Source organism: Caretta caretta, chromosome 1, assembly GCF_965140235.1.
Source record: "Caretta caretta isolate rCarCar2 chromosome 1, rCarCar1.hap1, whole genome shotgun sequence".
NCBI classification, from domain to species: Eukaryota; Metazoa; Chordata; order Testudines; family Cheloniidae; genus Caretta; species Caretta caretta.
Window position 1 is genome coordinate 227,972,473 of NC_134206.1, and position 18,633 is coordinate 227,991,105.

The following is an 18,633-nucleotide window of genomic DNA, read 5'->3' on the forward strand; positions in this document are numbered from 1 at the left end:
GTGTTGGAGGAAGAAGCCAAGCTGCTTAAGAAGTATTTTATCAACAATTGATTATCTGCATGTAACTAAATTACACAATAAATGACATACTGTAGAGCAGGACAAACTAGCATATGCTCAGTATGTACCAACCTACTATAATTTTTCCACTTTGGAAGAGAAAAACATTCCTTTCTAATTTCTAAATACTATACAGCTGGCCACAGTTGAAGCACTATCTAGTACTTTTTGGTTAGCCTGACTTAAACACATATTTGTAATTTTCAAAACCTAACCTGTAGTTACGGAGTTAGGTTGGTATCCATTACACTGGGGCTTTTTTATCATTATTACAACTTCTGCCCAAAATGTTGGCAGTATCAGAACAATTTAGCAGCCTGTAATTTAACTTACTTCTCATCCAAGACAAGGGTGGTCCTATAAGTCTGAGGTCACTGATGGGCCAGGTTGGGAGAAACTTGCATTCTAGTTGCCTGCATGAAGTCTGATCAATGGAATATGGAAAAAGTTTCCCTTTTAATAGCTCTGCCACTCTCCACCACAAACAGAAGGAGACCCTCAGTGACTCTAGCTTGTAGAGAAGGCAAATAGGCATGGGCAGCAGGTATCATAGGCCAGGGGAAACCCCGCCCACACTCTCCATCTCTCCTGAAGCTGGCAGGGGCTCAGCTCCAGTCAGCAACCTGCCAGTCGGGCTGGTGGCCAGGGGCTGGGGCAGCCAGGGGCAGCTCGGAGGCGAGCTGGCCAGCTTCTTGAGCCAGGCAGGCTGGGGCTCCTCTGGCTAGAGAGGGGGAGAGCCTTGGGGCTCCGGCAATGGGGCCTTAGGCAGAAGGGGCAGGGCCAGGGAGGGGCTAACTGCCCTGAAGGGGGGAGGGTTCACGTGCAGCCTGTGCAAATAGGTTTCAAGTACTATAAAGCAGACAACAGAATGGAGTAGGTACCAATATGGGAAGAGGTATGCAAAACCTACTTTGTGATAATCTTTAAGACAATATTACTTATTGCTGGTTGGTATCAGAAATGTTATGTGACTAATTTTCCCCCTATGGATATTTTAATTTAAATCAGTTGTGAGAGTCCATTTTATAAGAATAACTCCAGGCTAGAGCTGGGCAATTTTTTTCAGCAAATAATAATGCATTGGGGGTTGGAGGGGAACACATTGAAACTCTTTGTGAATTCATGCTGAATTGGCAAATAGTTTGCCTGGAAAAAATGGAAATGTCGAAATATTTTGTTTCAGCATTTCCAGAAAGAAAACATTTTGACTTTTCATTTCAAAACAGTGTTTCATTTCAAAATTTAGCTAATTTGTGTGAGGGGGGGAAAAAGGGTGAAAAACACCTCAAATGAAACAAACAGAAAATTTATTTTGGGTTGAACAAAATGCTCAGCTAGACTCAAAACAAATCTTTTTTTTTTTTTTTTTTTTTTTTTGGTTTGTCATCTTAATGACAACAACGACAATTCAGTTTGAATCAAACCTTTTGTTGTTGTTTTCCCCCAAGTTTGGCCCTCAGCTCAGAAATCCATTATTTGCTCAGCTTCACGTGGAACCTCTACTGTTGGAGCCAAAACACCCAGCTGTATTAATTATGGCTACAGATAACACATCAACTGTTTGTGCAGGGGCCAGCACTAGAGGGGTACCACTCTGAGATGGTGTGGCTTACACGTAAGGGTTTTTTGCATCTTTGACTTATGCTCTTACCTCCTTAGAAGCTCCACATTAGAAGAGCTTCACATTGGCTATTCCACGTAACACGTGAAATAGCTACCAAAAATGGATTCCATTTTAAGCAGTAAGTCTAAATGTGGTGCACTGAACTTTAAAAAATAAATACCTTTTAGGAGATCATCTTGCACTAACGTGGAGGTGGTACAGATTAGGTGTGGAGCACAGTTTGGTGTATGAAAACATCCAGCAGCTCTGTCTTTCCACACTGGTAGCTAAGATAGCTTTTATTTCTGCAGTTATCCAAGATCTATCTTCTGGATTTGCTGAGAATATTTAGCTCTAATTGTTTAGTTACAAAAAAGAATTGCACAAAAAGAGGTCAGATTAAGCGGGTGGTAGGGAAAGAGGAGAAAGTGAAAGGCAGAAGAAAGAGGGGAGAATACAAGGGAAAAGGGAGCGATGGGGGGGGAGATAAGGAGAAAGCAAAAAGAAGCAGGCCTTGGCAGGAATGAAAAAATCTTTCCTCTGATCAGGGATTCTGGTGACTTTGTGGGTATACATTTATGTCTTGCTTGTCTACTAAGAGCAATTTCCACACAGTCTCACACCTTCTGTGTTCACCGCAGGCATCAGGAAACAAAGCCTCTCAGAAATTAGAAGTGATTGTGGGAGGAACTCTAGAATTCATCACACTTATAGTTCAGAGAGATCAATCAGCATCAAGGCAACACTGGTAATTTGAGGGAAAGGCATCATCCACAGACACATATGGAAGCAGTCGGAACTCTGCTCATAATGAACACAAATTAATGAACATAAATTGAGACAGAAGAGCAAATGAGGATGTTGGAATGTGTGCAGGTAGTTTTGAAATCTCTTTCACATTGACTGGGATTGCGAGACATAAATCAAATGTGAGTCTCTCTCTCTCACTCTGAAAGAACATTATTTGTTAGCTGACCAAATGTGGCTTAGGCGTTTCTATCAAAACTGCACAGCTATGGTTCAAAATCAGCTATGAGGGAAAGGCAAGCCCTGTTTCCAAGGGAAACTGACTCTAAGGTTTTGGAATGAGTATGTACAGGAAACCTCATATGACATCTTTTAAAAGGCAAGCTGAACAACCCAAAGGTAGAAAAATAAAGCATTTGTCCCCCTCAGACAGAATTACCTGTTCTAAAAAAATCAAATCTACAAATCCGTTTAATCTGTAGATCAGCTCCAACAATAGTTTAAACAGCAACTTTATAACAGATCAGTAGCTGGCCTCTCAAAACTTGAAAGTAGCCACAGAATAACAAGTACCTTGAAATGTTGCCAGAAGTAGCCCACACTGGGACAGGCTTCATTCACCGTAGTGGTGCTGTTGAGGGAAGCTTGAACCAAGTCTCAAAGGCTGAATTCCTATTTATGCTGCAAGGGCCCAATCCTTCAATTGAGCAAACTACTCCAGGGGGACTCCACTTGGGTGCAGCAGTCTGCCTACCTGCTACTCATTGGAGGATTGGAGCCCAAATACCCCAAATGCTCCTGCTAGCTCAGGCCTTCAGGAATTTATACTGAGTTTATTTAGTTGTTCAGCTACCAGGATGACAGACACCATATAAAATCCAGTATATATCAAATGCCACAAGGTCTAGAGATACTGCAATGGAAGACTAGTTATTCTGGCTTTGCACAGAAGAAATGCAGAGTATTAATTGCCGGTGCTTCCTTCTAAAAAAATATTAGCATTATATTGGTTTATAGATCTGATATCTGGGAACAATATATTGATTGTTTTGTGGAAAACAATGTTTTCTGCTCTCTTACCCAATGTAAACTACATGTGAATAAAGTTACCATTCCACACCTTGTTTCATATTACCTATAACATACATTTCTCTTATGCTTTCCCCCTCCATTACAGTTTAATTTGTTAGCCCCCCAATGGCAGCTGTGAAAGGATTAACACCGTTAGCTTACATCTTTTTTTTCTTCTTTTTGCTTCTGTAGACTGAATACCAGTGAGACTATTGGTTTGGATATCATTTGTTAAGTAAGTGTACAAAGGCAGAGAGATGAAATCAGTCACTATTGCACAAAACATAAATCGATTTCTTTTCAAAATTTGTCCTTTCTCCAATTAAGTAACAAGTCCAATAAAATTGATAATTTAAAAGTATTAGCTGCCAATTGTATCAAATTAGCTAGAGTATATGGTATACTGACACAGTAATCAGATAATACTAATACTTTGCATTTATATAGCACTTTCCATCCACCGATCTCAATGCATATAAGCATTACATTAATTCTATACCTTTTTACTTTTTGAGTGAATTAAGGCTAACAGCAGTGAAAAATTCCCTGCCTCACCCATGTCAATATGCTTCACACCTAACTTGGAGTAACCACTTGCACTAGAGAATCCAAGGATTGAAAGGACATGGAGATCAAACTACTCTTTTAGCTGTAGAGGTGTTTATTCCAGGTTAGGCTCATTGGCTCAACTGCCATCAAATGTGTCAGTTATCCACTGAAATCACCTATCCATTATTTTTTTTTAAGTACACACATCATCTAGGAATAGTATTACCTGGGAACATCATATTTATGTTCGTGGTGCAATACCAGGGAACCAAAGCCTAAGCCAAATAAACTCCAAAAGCTTTCCTCCAGATACATCTGTTAACAGCTAGATTCAGATTACAGCTGTCATATTGCAACTCCACTGAAAATACATTAACATTAAACTGTACCCGGTCCTCACATGTCCCTTATCTGTTTCCTCATTATGATTCCATGGTTAACTTCTGAAATGGACAGAGCTGGGGGAAGACAGGCCTGAGACACTGTAACAGGATGGCTTGCCCTTGGGCTGGAGAGCCTGGGCCTAAGACAGCCCTGACTGAGGCCTATCTGAGAGGAATGAGGTGATTCAAATATAAAAGGCAACATGGGTGTGTGTTTGGGAGTGTACGCATGTGAGCTGGGGAAACACCAGTGATTACAGCTGTGTCTGTAGATTCTGCAGGGAGCAAGAAAGCTCCTGCAGAGCCCTGAGTCAGCAGTGGAAAAGCTGAAGAACCAGGAGAGGGTGAGAGGAAAATACCCCAGGTAAAGAAGCCTGGGAGAGACCCTGTAAAAGCTAGGGAGAGTCTATAAAAAACAGCTGGGCTCAAGACTGCGTGAATTTTTGTTGTTTGTTATTTTGGATTAATTAGGAGAGAGAGACCCTGAACTGAAGTTGAGGACTCGGGGATTGTTTGAACCACCTTTGAATTGTAAAAAGAAAAGGAGTACTTGTGGCACCTTAGAGACTAACCAATTGTAAGTTCTTAAAGGGCCCTGAAGGGGGGGAAAGGGAGGCAGGTGCTGTATTTTCTACTGAATGCATCTGATGAAGTGAGCTGTAGCTCACGAAAGCTTATGCTCAAATAAATTGGTTAGTCTCTAAGGTGCCACAAGTACTCTTTTCTTTTTGCAAATACAGACTAACATGGCTGCTACTCTGAAACCTGTCATTATGCAAGGCACTGCATTTAGCCGTATGGAGTGGAAATCTATCAACTTCATGAAAAAACTCGTACAGATACAGACAGACATCATCTTCCTTTCCAAATGCAAACAGATGGACATCATACCAAAAGGACTGAAGGTAAAAAATCCATTACAATCTACATACCATACAGACTGTGCTGACAGCTTGTGCCACACGCTCTCAAAGAAACTGCGGAACCACCTGATCAACATCCTCTACAGCAAACAGGGAAAGATTAAGAATGAGCTCTCAAAACTGGATACGCTCATAAAAAACCAACCTTCCACACAAACTTCCTCATGGCTGGACTTTACTAAAACTAGACAAGCCATTTAAAACACACACTTTGATTCTCTACAAAAGAAAAAGGACACTAAACTATCTAAACTACTGCATGCCACAAGAGGCCACAGCAATGGTTCCCTTAACCCACCCAGCAATATTGTTAATCTATCCAACTATACTCTTAGCCCAGCAGAAGAATCTGTCCTATCTCGGGGCCTCTCCTTCTGCCCCTCCACCCCCATGAACATGATACAGTTCTGTGGTGACCTAGAATCCTATTTTTGATGTCTCCGACTCAAGGAATATTTCCAACACACCTCTGAACAACATACTAATCCACAGAGACCTCCCTACCAACACTACAAAAAGAAGGATTCTAGGTGGACTCCTCCTGAAGGTTGAAACAACAGACTGAACTTCTACATAGAGTGCTTCCGCTGACGTGCACAGGCTGAAATTGTGGAAAAGCAGCATCACTTGCCCCATAACCTCAGCCATGCGGAACGCAATGCCATCCACAGCCTCAGAAACAACTCTGACATCATAATCAAAAAGGCTGACAAAGGAGGTGCTGTTGTCATCATGAATAGGTCGGAATATGAACAAGAGGCTGCTCGGCAGCTCTCCAACACTACTTTCTACAAGCCATTACCCTCTGATCCCACTGAGGGTTACCAAAAGAAACTACAGCATTTGCTCAAGAAACTCCCTGAAAAAGCACAAGAACAAATCCGCACAGACACACCCTTGAAACTCTGACCTGGGGTATTCTATCTGCTACCCAAGATCCATAAACCTGGAAATCCTGGGCGCCCCATCATCTCAGGCATTGGCACCCTGACAGCAGGATTGTCTGGCTATGTAGACTTCCTCCACAGGCCCTATGCTACCAGCACTCCCAGCTACCTTCGAGACGCCACTGACTTCCTGAGGAAACTACAATCCATCGGTGATCTTCCTGAAAACACCGTCCTGGCCACTATGGATGTAGAAGCCCTCTACACCACCATTCCACACAAAAATGGACTACAAGCCATCAGGAACACTATCCCCGATAATGTCACAGCAAACCTGGTGGCTGAACTTTGTGACTTTGTCCTCACCCATAACTATTTCACATTTGAGGACAATGTATACCTTCAAATCAACGGCACTGCTATGGGTACCCACATGGCTCCACAGTATGCCAACATTTTTATGGCTGACTTAGAACAACGCTTCCTCAGCTCTCGTCCCCTAATGCCCCTACTCTACTTGCGCTATATTGATCACATCTTCATCATCTGGATCCATGGAAAAGAAGCCCTTGTTGAAATCCTGGTGGAATTCCTCAATTTCCATCCCATCATCAACCTCAGCCTGCACCAGTCCACACAAGAGATCCACTTCCTGGACACTACGGTGCTAATAAGCGATGGTCACATAAACACCACCCTGTACCAGAAACCTACTGACCGCTATTCCTACCTACATTCCTCCAGCTTTCACACCACATGATCCATTGTCTACAGCCAAGCTCTATGATACAACTGCATTTGCTCCAACCCCTCAGACAGAGACAAACGCCTACAAGATCTCTATCAAGCATTCTTACAACTACAGTACCCACCTGCGGAAGTGAAGAAACAGATTGACAGAGCCAGAAGAGTACCCAGAAATCACCTACTACAGGACAGGCCCAACAAAGAAAATAACAGAACGCCACTAGCCGTAACCTTCAGCCCCCAACTAAAACCTCTCCAACGCATCATCAAGGATCTACAGCCTATCCGGAAGGACGACCCATCGCTCTCACAAATCTTGGGAGACAGGCCAGTCTTTGCCTACAGACAGCCCCCCAACCTGAAGCAAATACTCACCAGCAACCACACACCACACAACAGAACCATTAACCCAGGAACTTATCCTTGCAACAAAGCCCGTTGCCAACTGTGTCCACATATCTATTCAGGGGACACCATCATAGGGCCTATTCACGTCAGCCACACTATCAGAGGCTCGTTCACCTACACATCTACCAATGTGATATATGCCATCGTGTGCCAGCAATGCCCCTCTGCCATGTACATTGGTCAAACTGGACAGTCTCTATGTAAAAGAATAAATGGACACAAATCAGATGTCAAGAATTTTAACATTCATAAAGCAGTCGGAGAACACTTCAATCTCTCTGGTCACTCGATTTCTGACCTAAAAGTGGCAATTCTTCAACAAAAAAACTTCAAAAACAGACTCCAATGAGAGACTGCTGAATTGGAATTAATTTGCAAATTGGATACAATTAACTTAAGCTTGAATAGAGACTGGGAGTGGTTGAGTCATTACACAAAGTAAATCTATTTCCCCTTGTTTATCCCCCCCCCTCCCCACCCCCTGTTCCTCAGACATTCTTGTTAACTGCTGGAAATGGCCCACCTTGATTATCACTACAAACGGTTTTCTTCCCCCCCCCCCTTGCTGGTAATAGCTCATCTTAAGTGATCACTCTCCTTACAGTGTGCAAGATAAACACCCATTTTTTCATATTCTGTGTGTATATAAATCTCCTCACTGTATGTTCCACTGAATGCATCCGATGAAGTGAGCTGTAGCTCACAAAAGCTTATGCTCAAATAAACTGGTTAGTCTCTAAGGTGCCATAAGTACTCATTTTCTTTTTTGTCTAGGTGGTGTAGAGTGACCACTGGCCACAAGGGGATGCTAAGTAAGCAGCTGCTGTGATACACCCCGGCTCAGGAAATGACTCTCTAGGCCAGGGGTCTGAAACATGCGGCCTGCGGGGTTCTTTCGTGTGGCCCGCCAAGCTCCCTGCACCCCTCTGCCTACTTCCAGGCCAGGGGTGGGCAAACAACAGCCCACAGGCCGAATCTAGCCATGGGATCGCTCCCCCGTGGTGCGCGGAACCATGTCCCTGCAGCCCCGGGGGGGGCAGAGGACTCTGTGCATTGCTCTCGCTTCCAGGCACTGCCCCCCGTAGCTCCCATTGGCCGGGAATGGGTAACCGCGGCCAATGGGAGCTTCAGGGGAGGTACCTTGAAGCAAGAGCAACACGGAGCCCTCTGCCCCTCTTTCCACCAGCCCCCCACCCCACCACCCCGGCAGGGACCTGGTTCCGGCTGCTTCCTGGAGCAGAGCAGGGCCAGGGGCCCGGGCAGGCAGGGAGCAGGGCCAGGGCAGGCAGGGAGCCTGCCGTGGCCCCAGTGTGCGCCACTGCCACCCCAGAGCCTGAACCCCTCCTGCACCCCAACTCCTTGCACTGATCCACCTGCCATATCCCACACCCCTCCTGCACCCCAATTCCCTGCCCTGAGCCCCCTGCCACATCCCGCACGCCTCCAGCACCCTAACTCCCTGCCCTGAGCCGCCTGCCACACCCTGCACCCTGACCCCCTGCTGCACCCCTCACCCGTCCTGCACCCCACACCCCAACCCTCTGCACTGAGCCCCCTGCTGCACCCCAGCCCTCTGCTCTGAGCCCCCTGCCACACCCTGCACCCTGTCCTCCTGCTGCACACCTCCTGCACTCCACACCCCAACTCCCTGCCCTGAGCCCCCTACTGTACCCTGCACACCTCCTGTACCTCAACTCCCTGCCCTGAGCCCCCGCCAAACCCTGCACCTTTCCTGCAGCCCCTGGGGGCAAGGAGGGGGTGGAGTTGGGGTGGGAATATCAGGGAAGGGGTGGGAAGAGGCAGGGAAGGGGCAGGGCCTCATGGAAGGGGTGGAGTGGGGGCGGGGCTGGGGGCAGCGATGTGGGGGTATCAGTGATGCAGCCGTTGGGCCAATGCACTAGTCCTCATGTGGCCCTTATGGTCATTTGAGTTTGAGACCCCTGCTCTAGGCAAAGTTTAGTTCCTGGTGACATTAGTTCATTAGTGTATAGTTACATCAGACTTAAAGTTACATTTACTAGGTTATGATATCTAGATTTTCTTTAGTGAGAAAATAATCATTGTCCTCAGCATTTATATAGCACTTTACATTCTAAAAGTGACTCTCAACCCCTGGCTGAAGGGCTCCAGCTATTGAACAAACTTCCAGAGTCTGACAGTCTTTTGGAATCTCAACAAAGCCTTCTCTTTTGAAAGTCTTTCCACCATAAGAATGACACTCTCAATGTTGACACCCCCTATGTCCTAACAAGTCCTCTCCCCGCCCCAAAAAAGAACCACCCTACCCTAAGCACCATTTTGACCTACAAAAGGGAGAAGTGCCAGAGACACCATTAAATCCAGTAGGGTCTTTGCTATCGCTCTTGATTTGACAGAGAAACACTTAAATACTACAGTGATGAATGGCAAGGTAAACCCTTAGATAACTAGATAGTAATTAATTAAATAATCATCTGAATGCCCCTGTGAATAGGGTAATAATATAAAACAAACAAAAATTAGTTTTGGAAAAACTTTCAAAAATTTAAGGTTGTTTTTACCATTTAAATTGACCCATTTTTGCATATTTTTAAATGGAAACTATTTTGAAAATTACAGGTTTCAGAGCTGTAGCTCACGAAAGCTTATGCTCAAATAAATTTGTTAGTCTCTAAGGTGCCACAAGTACTCCTTTTCTATTTTGAAAATGGTTATCAACATTTTTAATTTGCCACAAAAATGGTTTTCAGTCAGCAAAATTTTCAATGACTATTTTAATAATACCTTCAAAAATTGTGATAAAAAACCACATTTTCCATGAACACAAAAATTTTTCAACAAAGTTGACATTTTTTGTGTGAAAAACTTTGTTTTAGGGCTTGTCTACATGGCGCTTTAGTCCACACCAGAGGAGTGCAAATTTTGTCCACAGTAGTGTGTCGTGCACTAACTGCCCCATATGGCCCCTGCTGGTGCTCACCAAAAGTTCGCTAGTACATGTTAATGTAGTACAGTCTGAAACAGGACTTCATTAATCCACACTAAGTAACTTTTGGTGAATGCCAGCAGAGTCTGTGTGGGCAAGTTAGTGCACAGCATGCCAGTGCGGACTAAATTTTGCACTCCTCTGGTGTGGACTAAAGCATCATGTAGACAAGTCCTTAGGAAAAGAGAATAGTTTTCAACCAAAACAGCTTTGTGTCTGAAAAATTCTGATTGGTGGTAGTGGTCAGGTAGGTAATTAATAGAGCTGTGGAGGAACCAGAATGTCCATTTCAAAATTTGTTCCAAATCAGAATGCAATGTCAAATTTTGAAATATTCTATGAAATAAAATTTTCAAAAAAATTTATTTTGGGTCAATCAAAACATTTCATTTCAATAAAACTGAACCTTTTTTTCCAATTTTCACTTTTTATGTTTTGTTATCATTTATAATAGAATATAAAAATGAAATAAAGTTCAAAAAGTCATTCCGAAGTGAAAAAGCAAACACATTCTGTTTTGCTAAGGTCCACACAGAATGTTTCATCCTTATTAAAATGCAGCGTTTCTATTTTTTAAAACAATATTACATGAACATTCAAATAGAATGTATCAATTTAGACAAACCAGCATTCTAGCAGAAAAGTTTTGACCAGCTCTAGTTATTAAGTATTATCCCCATTTTATGGATAAGGTAACGAAAATTCAATATTTTTCCTCAGGCTCACATAGTGTGTTAGTGGGAGAGCTAGAAATGGATGTGATGACTCGGAATGAGAACTCAGTGCTCATTCTCCCTCAAGTATCCTAATGCTCAGTAGGTAGCAAGTGCCCCAGCCAAGAGATCACAGCTTGAAGGGGAGCAAGCTCTGATAAACTGGGGTTATACTCAGGCCCAGCCCCCTCTGCGCCTATTATGTAGCCAGAAGCACATACTAAAGCGTGTGCATGCTGATCCTTTTTTCAGGCAGCAGTAAACAGGCACCCTCCCACCAAGCTACTCTCAGTCATCATGCCCTTTGCTGCAAAAGATGGTTGCTGAACCTACTATATTGCTGGCTCTGCTCTCCTCCCTCCCCCCTGCATGCCTGAGACTTGCAAAGGAAAGGTTTTGCCCACACTTTTTTACACAGAAGAGAAATAATAATTAAGTTATTGGAGGCAAAAACATAAAATATGGATCTAATTTTCTATATAACATAGATACTTTAACTACACTATGGAACAGAGAAAAGTCATAGATCAGAGCCACAATCAAAGCCATCTGTGGAAAAACTAATTCCAAGCTACTGAAATTTGAAGAGGGAAGTGTTCAAGTCTTCACATTGACCAGTGTTTTCAAAAGCCCAAGCTCCCTTTTTGTCAGTCCAATTTGCACCCCCATTTTTGCATAAACCAAATTTGCATGTGCATCTTTTGCACCCACAGTGAACTGTAGACACACACATTAGTACAGAAACACCTGAAGCAAGACTACATTTATTTACAAGCCCAATATATTCTAGGCATTTATTGGAATAAATGGCCCATATGGGCCTTTTCAAATGCACTGTCCCTTGGGCACTGTCTTCTTATGTGTTGTGACAGGGTCGGGCCAGATGGCTACAGGAGAGTGATATGGAACGCTTCACAGATTTGCCATCCTTGCGCAGGGACCATGCTAATCTTCTCTGTATCATTCCAATTTTAGTATATGTATATTTTTTTTAATAGGCGAGTAATTTTTTATTTGCATAACACACTTACAAAACAAAACAACAGCATATGCAATGTGTAACACAGCAACCAATCACAATTATTTTCTCATTAGCTTCAGGGGAGGGAAGTGTTCAAGCTTGCCTGGGCCCAGAGCGGGGGGCTTCCTCGACTCTCATGGTCTTCCACCCTTCTGACTTACCTGGTGGCCCAGAGTGAGGGGGCTTCATCGACTCTCAAGGTCTGCCACCCCCTCGAGTTACCTGGCGCCACGCCCGAGTGTCACCAACAATTCCCTCCTCTGAAAGCACCCAACAAAAGGGGCAGGCTGTGGGGTGGACAATCCGGGGGGGGGGGGGTCACGTGCACCCACGTGTGAAAGGACCCCTCTAAGGTGGTGGTGTCCGCAGCAGCAATGGCTGGGGCTGGGTCCCTTATTCTCTCCCACAATCAAAGGGTCAAAACAAAGGGAGCTGGACGGGGACACTGAGCAGAGAGCCTCGGACAGCACCCACCGCTCTTCAAAAGCATCAAGGGAGTCGGTGGACGCCTCCCAGAGGAACTCCGCCCGGATACGTGAACGGACCGAGGATCGGAAAATGGCCCCACAGTCACAGGAAACTCCATCGGCCAACCTCCTCTCTCTGGTTTTATAGATGGCCGTTTTAGCCAGGGCCAGGAGGAGGTTAACAAGGAGATCCCGCGACTTTGTGAGGCCACAGATGGGGAGTGCATAAATAAAAAGGTGAGGGGAAAAATGCAACCAAAAACGTAATAAAAGATTTGTGAGGAGCCAGAACAGGGGCTGCAGCCTGGCGTACTCCAGATATATGTGCGCCAGGGTTTCCCTCACACCGCAAAAGGGACAGTTATCTGGGATGGGGTTGAACCGCACCAAGTACGTGCCTGTGCTCACAGCTCCGTGAAGGAGCCGCCAACTGATGTTCCCGACAGGCCTCGGAACCAAGATGGAATACAGGCTGGCCCACCGGGGCTGCTCCCCCTCCAAAGGTAGCAGAAGGTCTCGCCACTTTGTGTCGGGGCGGGACACTAGGGTGAGGGTGTGAAGGGTGTGGAGCACGAGCGTGTATGGATGTTTCCTTGGTGTGGTTTGAAAGTATACCAGCTGCAGTTTATGCAGCCAGCTTGCCGTAAAGGGGTGAGGGGGTCGATTGGGTCTACGGGGCAGGGGTCCAATTAAAAGGTCCGGCGGGCCTGGGGTAGAGGGTGGGTAGGGCATGCCCTTGAGCAGAACCCGATCAAGGTAAGCTCAAGCAGCGGGTGGCAAAGCGGCCTTCACCTCCTGAAGTACGCACCGGGGGGGTACGAGGTCTGGAGAGCCCCATGCGCCGAGCGAGCGTCAGGGGATCCAGCCAGTCTCCCCGGTCGTAGTCCAGGAGGTCTCCGACTCTCATGACTTCTGCCAGGATCAACCTCTGGCGCACCGAGCGGGACTCCGCCACCTGCACACGGAGCTGGGAGTTGAGTAGCAGGGGCTCCGCGAGGAGATCTGCCCCCTCGGTGGCTGCCACAGACCTGGTCATTAAAAACCGTTTCCAAGTCCGGAGGAGGTCCTGATAGAAGACCGGCAGCCCGGAGAGGTCTCGCGGAAGACCTCCCGGACAGAGATAGAAGAGCTGCCGGTCATATCGGAGCCCTCGGATGCAGCGCAGGATGGCGTGTGCCAGTATGCTCCACGCCAAACTGCCTGCACTATAAAGGAGCCTCTGTAGGGCCTGGAGGCGGAAGACGCAGACCTGAGTGTGCAGACAGGGGCCCAGTGCATTCCTGACCAAAAGAACCCCAGAATCGACGTCCGGAGGTTGGTCAGGAAACCCGGGGCCGGGACCAGGGTGTTGAGCCAGTACCAGAGTTTGGACAGGACTAGTTGATTAAGCACCAGCACTCTCCCACGAAGGGAGAGACATCTGAGTAGTCCTGTCCTTTTCTGGAGCCGCTCTATCACCCCACCCTCTAAATTTTCCTAGTTCTCTGGCAGAGAGGGATGCGTGGCAGAAAGGTAAATGCCGAGGTAGAGCAGCGGACCCGCGCTCCACCGGATGGTCTAAAGCGCAGGTGGGAGGGAGCTCGCCTGCCACCAGTCTCCTACCGCCAAGCCAGAGCTCTTGACCCAGTTGACCCGGGCGGAGGAGGCTGCCCAATAGGTGGCCTGGCAAGCCTCCACCCGCGCCAAGTCACCCGAGTCCTGGACCATGAGGAGCACGTCATTGGCGTACGCCGACAGGACCAGCTGCAGCTCCAGCTCCCACAGCACCAATCCTGTCAACCTCCTACAGAGGAGGCAGAGGAAGGACTCTATCGCCAGAGCGTACAGCTGGCCCGAGAGGGGACACCCCTGCTGTACTCCTTGCCCGAAGCTGACCAGTTCGGTCAGGGTCCAGTTAAGCTTAACCAGACACTCTGCGGAGGCGTACAGCACCCCACAAACTGGGGTCTGAAGCCAAACGCTCGCATAGTGTTCAGGAGGTACCCATGGTCCACCCTATCGAACACCTTCTCCTGATCTAGGGACAGGAGGGCGAAAGACAGACTGTCTCTACACCTGAGTTCCAAAAGGTCCCGAACCAGAAACAGGTTATCAAAGATACTGCGGTCCAGGACGGTGTAGGTCTGGTCTGGGTGGCTCACGTCCGCCAGCACAGACCCTAGCCGCAGCGAGATTGCTTTCCCTACGATTTTGTAGTCCATGCTGAGGAGCGAGACGGAACGCCAATTTCGTAAATCGCAGAGGTCCCCCTTCTTCGGCAGTAAGGCGAGCACAGCTTGCCTGCACAAAAGAGGGAGGACCCCGCTCTGCAGAGACTCAGCCCAGATGATGACTAGGTCTGGGCCGAGGACGTCCCAAAACACACGGTAGAACTCCACGGTCAGCCCGTCCATGCCTGGAGACTTATTAGTGGGCATACGACGGAGAGCTTCCGAGAACTTGGCCAGAGTGAGAGGCAACTCTAGCCGGTCTCGGTCGCTTGTGCTGACCATAGGGAGCTCCTCCCAGAGCACTCTGCAAGCACCAAGGTCGGTCGATCTGGGGAGAAAAGACTTGTGTAGAAGGCTCGGGCCCTCCCGCACATCTCCACCGGTTCCGTGAGGGGGGTGCCATCTTCTGCCAGGAGGCAGGTGACGTGTTTCTTGGCCCCCCTCATTTTCTCCAGGGCATAGAAGAAGCGGGAGCCGCAATCCATCTCCCGAAGGAGGCGGATGCGGGATCGAACAAAGGCGCCCCGGGACCGGTGGTCCTCGAGGGCCCGGAGCTCCTCCCGCTTCTCCCAGCATGCTCTGCAGAGGAGCGGGTCCTTGGGGCTGGCGGCCAGATGCCTTTCCAGCTGGCGCACCAGGCTTTTCCAGCTCCCGTTCCAACTGCTCTATTGCCGCATTTCTCCGTCAGCTGGTGCCCCGGGTGTAGTCGCGGCAGAAAAGCCTGGTGCGCACCTTCCCCAGGTCCCACCATCGCCGTGTCGAGGGAAAGGCACGCCGCTGCCCTCGCCAGGCTAGCCAGAATTCCCGGAAGGACATCACGAAGCCCTCATCCTCCAACAGGCTGTTGTTAAAATGCCAGTAGGCCGGCCCTGGCCTCTCTGCACAGAGGGAGGCTGTCACGGTGGTTAGATGATGGTCAGAAAATGGGGCCAGCTGAAGTTTGGAGGAGTGGGCTCGTGAGAGATGGAAGCGTGATAAATAAATGTGGTCCAACCAGGAGTGGCTCGACCAGTGGGCTTCCACCCGGACAAAGGTGAACGTGGAAGTGTCATCCGGGTGGTGGTCACGCCAGATGTCCACTAGGGAGTGATGTTCGACTATCTCCCGGAGGGTGTCCGCGGCGACCAGGCTCTGCTCAGTCCCCGAGCGCTCCTGTTTCTCGAGGGTGGTATTAAAGTCCCCTCCCAGGACCAGGCACTCATGAGAATCTAAGGTGCCAAGGAAGGCGGACACCCGCTGGTAGAATTGCAGCCGCTCCGGGCCCGATGTCGGGGCATAGACGTTAACGAGGTTAACCACGAGCCCCTCCATACGGACCCGGAGATGCAGCAGGCAACCTGGCACGGCCTCGGTGACCCCTAGCACCTCGGGCTGCAGGTCGGGGGAGAACAGGGTCACCACTCCAGCCTGTCGAACCGTGGCATGGCTAAAGTAGACCCTGTCCCCCCACTCCAGCTGTCAACTGTCTTTGGCGGTCGGGTCCGTATGGGTCTCCTGCAGGAAAACCACAGAGTACCCTCCCTCCCGAAGGAAGGAGAGTACCTGGGACCTGCGGAGAGCCATCCTACAACCCCGAGGGTTCAACATTGCAATGGTGAGAGGTGTCATGGGGAGGGTTGGGGGGGTGGGGTCCTCACTGGCAGGGACGCTCGCATCTCCCAGCGGGCCACGCAGCAGTCCGTGACCCATCCCGTAGGTGAGTAATTGTTTACGGAAGACACGGACCCGCCAGTAGGCCGCGGCATCCTGCTTCCCCGTCCCTTTACCTTCCCCCACGAGGGCCCTTGTGGCCCGGAGATTTGAGAAAAGTCCCCCCATCGCTGGAGAGCAAGTTGTACCTTGTTGCGGGAGCCACGGACATCCTCTAAAAACTTCCGCAGCTCTCCTCACAGCTCATGGGTGGGGTTACGGTTTCCTGGTTGTTCCCCGGCTGGGCCCTTGGTGCAGCCCTGTGGTCCACTAAAACGGACAAGCAGGGTGCAGATCCCCAACAGGGTGTCTGATGGGCTGGAGCTTCTAGGCTCGCCTCAAGCTCTGGAGCGATAAGGGGCAGTGGAGGGAAAATAGCAGCTCCTCATAGGTTGGGGCAGGAGAACACAAAGGCCGCTCCCTGGGGGTCATCAGTTGGGAAAGGGAAGGAGACAGCCCCGGGGGCAGCAATGACATTGCAGGAGGCAAATTGGATAGGGATAGGGGCAGGGGCAGAGGCGAGGTTCTGGGTTTCGGGAGGCAAGTAGTTGGATGATGGCGCCTCCTGATCAGGCTCAAGGGTTAAGGGGGTGGGGAGGGAGCTCTCAGTGATACCAGGCGCGGGCTCTATGGTGGATTTAGCGGCTACAGCATCAGGAGGTGGATTATCTTCTGTAGGGCCACTGCCCAGGATGGAAGTCGATTGCTCTGCACCAATGGGGGGTGCCCCTGGCAACTCATTTCTTGGCCGCGTGGCGCCGGCTGTCACCTGAACAGGCTCGGTGGTCATCAGCGGGGTGCTATCAGCAGCCAGGTCGGTGGAGGAGTCCAGAGGCTCCTCGGAGGTGGAGCGGAAGCAGCAGTTAAGGGGAGGGAGCATGGGGAAAAGAGGGGTGGAGTGAGGTTGCCAAGATAGAGATTTGCTGGCAAAAGGTCGTCCTCCCCCTGGGTGACCAGGGTCAGATCTAAGGCCTCGATCTCCTCGAACATGGAGGAGAGGACACTTTCCACCGCCCCGGGGTTCTCCCCGCCGGCACCCGCCACGACGGTTGCCTCCGGGTTCATGGGGGCTTCGGGTAGTGGCAGGACAGAAAGGGCTTCCTCGAGGGTCTCGGAGGGGAGGGTCTCCTGTGGAGGGGAGACACTACCTCCGGTGCTGCCACATCTTTCCAGGCTGACACCGGTGGATGGGACGCACTCGTGGGCAAAGCGGAAGGTTCAGCATCAGTGCCCCCGTTCCTGGTCTTCCGGGGGGCCTCCGCCTCAGGTAGATGAGGCGGAGCTCGAGCCTTCCGCTTGCCTCGCTTCCCCTGGACTAGGGGGTAAAGGTGATGGCTCAGGGACTTGGAGGGGGAACGGTGGGGGCAGCATAAGGGAGGGAGGAATCTCCCTGGGGCAGGCTCTCTCCCATGCCTGATGGTATCTCTGCCACACTCTCCTCCATAGGCCCCGCTAGATTGTCAGCAGCGAGGGCGGGGCTCTCCCGCTCATCTGGGCGTTGTAGGGGAGGTGCCCCTTGGGCCTGAGCGGGAGTAGCGGTGGTCCGAAGAGGAGGGGGGGCGGGTTCGGGTACCGGGCAGACAGGGGCGTTGGCAATGACGGGGCCAATGTCCTGCCGGGTCTCATGGATCCCAGGTGCCCCTCCTTGCTGGACTAAGGGGCAGTCTCTCCAGACATGCCCCGATGCCCGGCAGAGGTAGCACTGGGCTTCCCCCATGGAAAAGTACACCCGGTAATGGGCCCCCTGGTAGGGGACTAGGAAGGACCCTTCAAGCGCCACTCTGTCACACGCCGCCGATGGCAGGAAAAAATGTGATAGAGGGTGGGGTCCTTGCAGCCCAATGGGAGAGGGCTGATAACAGAAACAGGTTTCCACAGGGTGGAAAGGGCGGGTACCAGGGCAGCACTGGGAGAAAAGGAGGGACAGAGGTCAGGACCAGGCGGACGCCCAGGTCCTCTAGCGGCTCTAGGGAAACAAACACCCCTCCCACCGCCAGGCCCCTCTCCACCGCTTCCTGGGCGGCAGCCTCCGCTGCTAAGAAGAAAACGACCTTCGTGTACATTTTGGAGGCCGCCACAATGGCCGAGGGCCCCACCACCCTCGCCAACTCCCGCACGTAGGTCTCCACGTGGGGCAAGGTGGGCACCAGGAGGCATCGGACACCGTGCTTCCTTGTCATGATGGGAAAG

General features: G+C 49.4%; 1 pseudogene; it reads right to left on the reverse strand.

Annotated features, from left to right (window-relative positions):
• Positions 1–11,952: 11,952 nt before the first annotated feature.
• Positions 11,953–12,051, reverse strand: LOC125630742 (U6 spliceosomal RNA; annotated as a pseudogene).
• Positions 12,052–18,633: the final 6,582 nt, after the last annotated feature.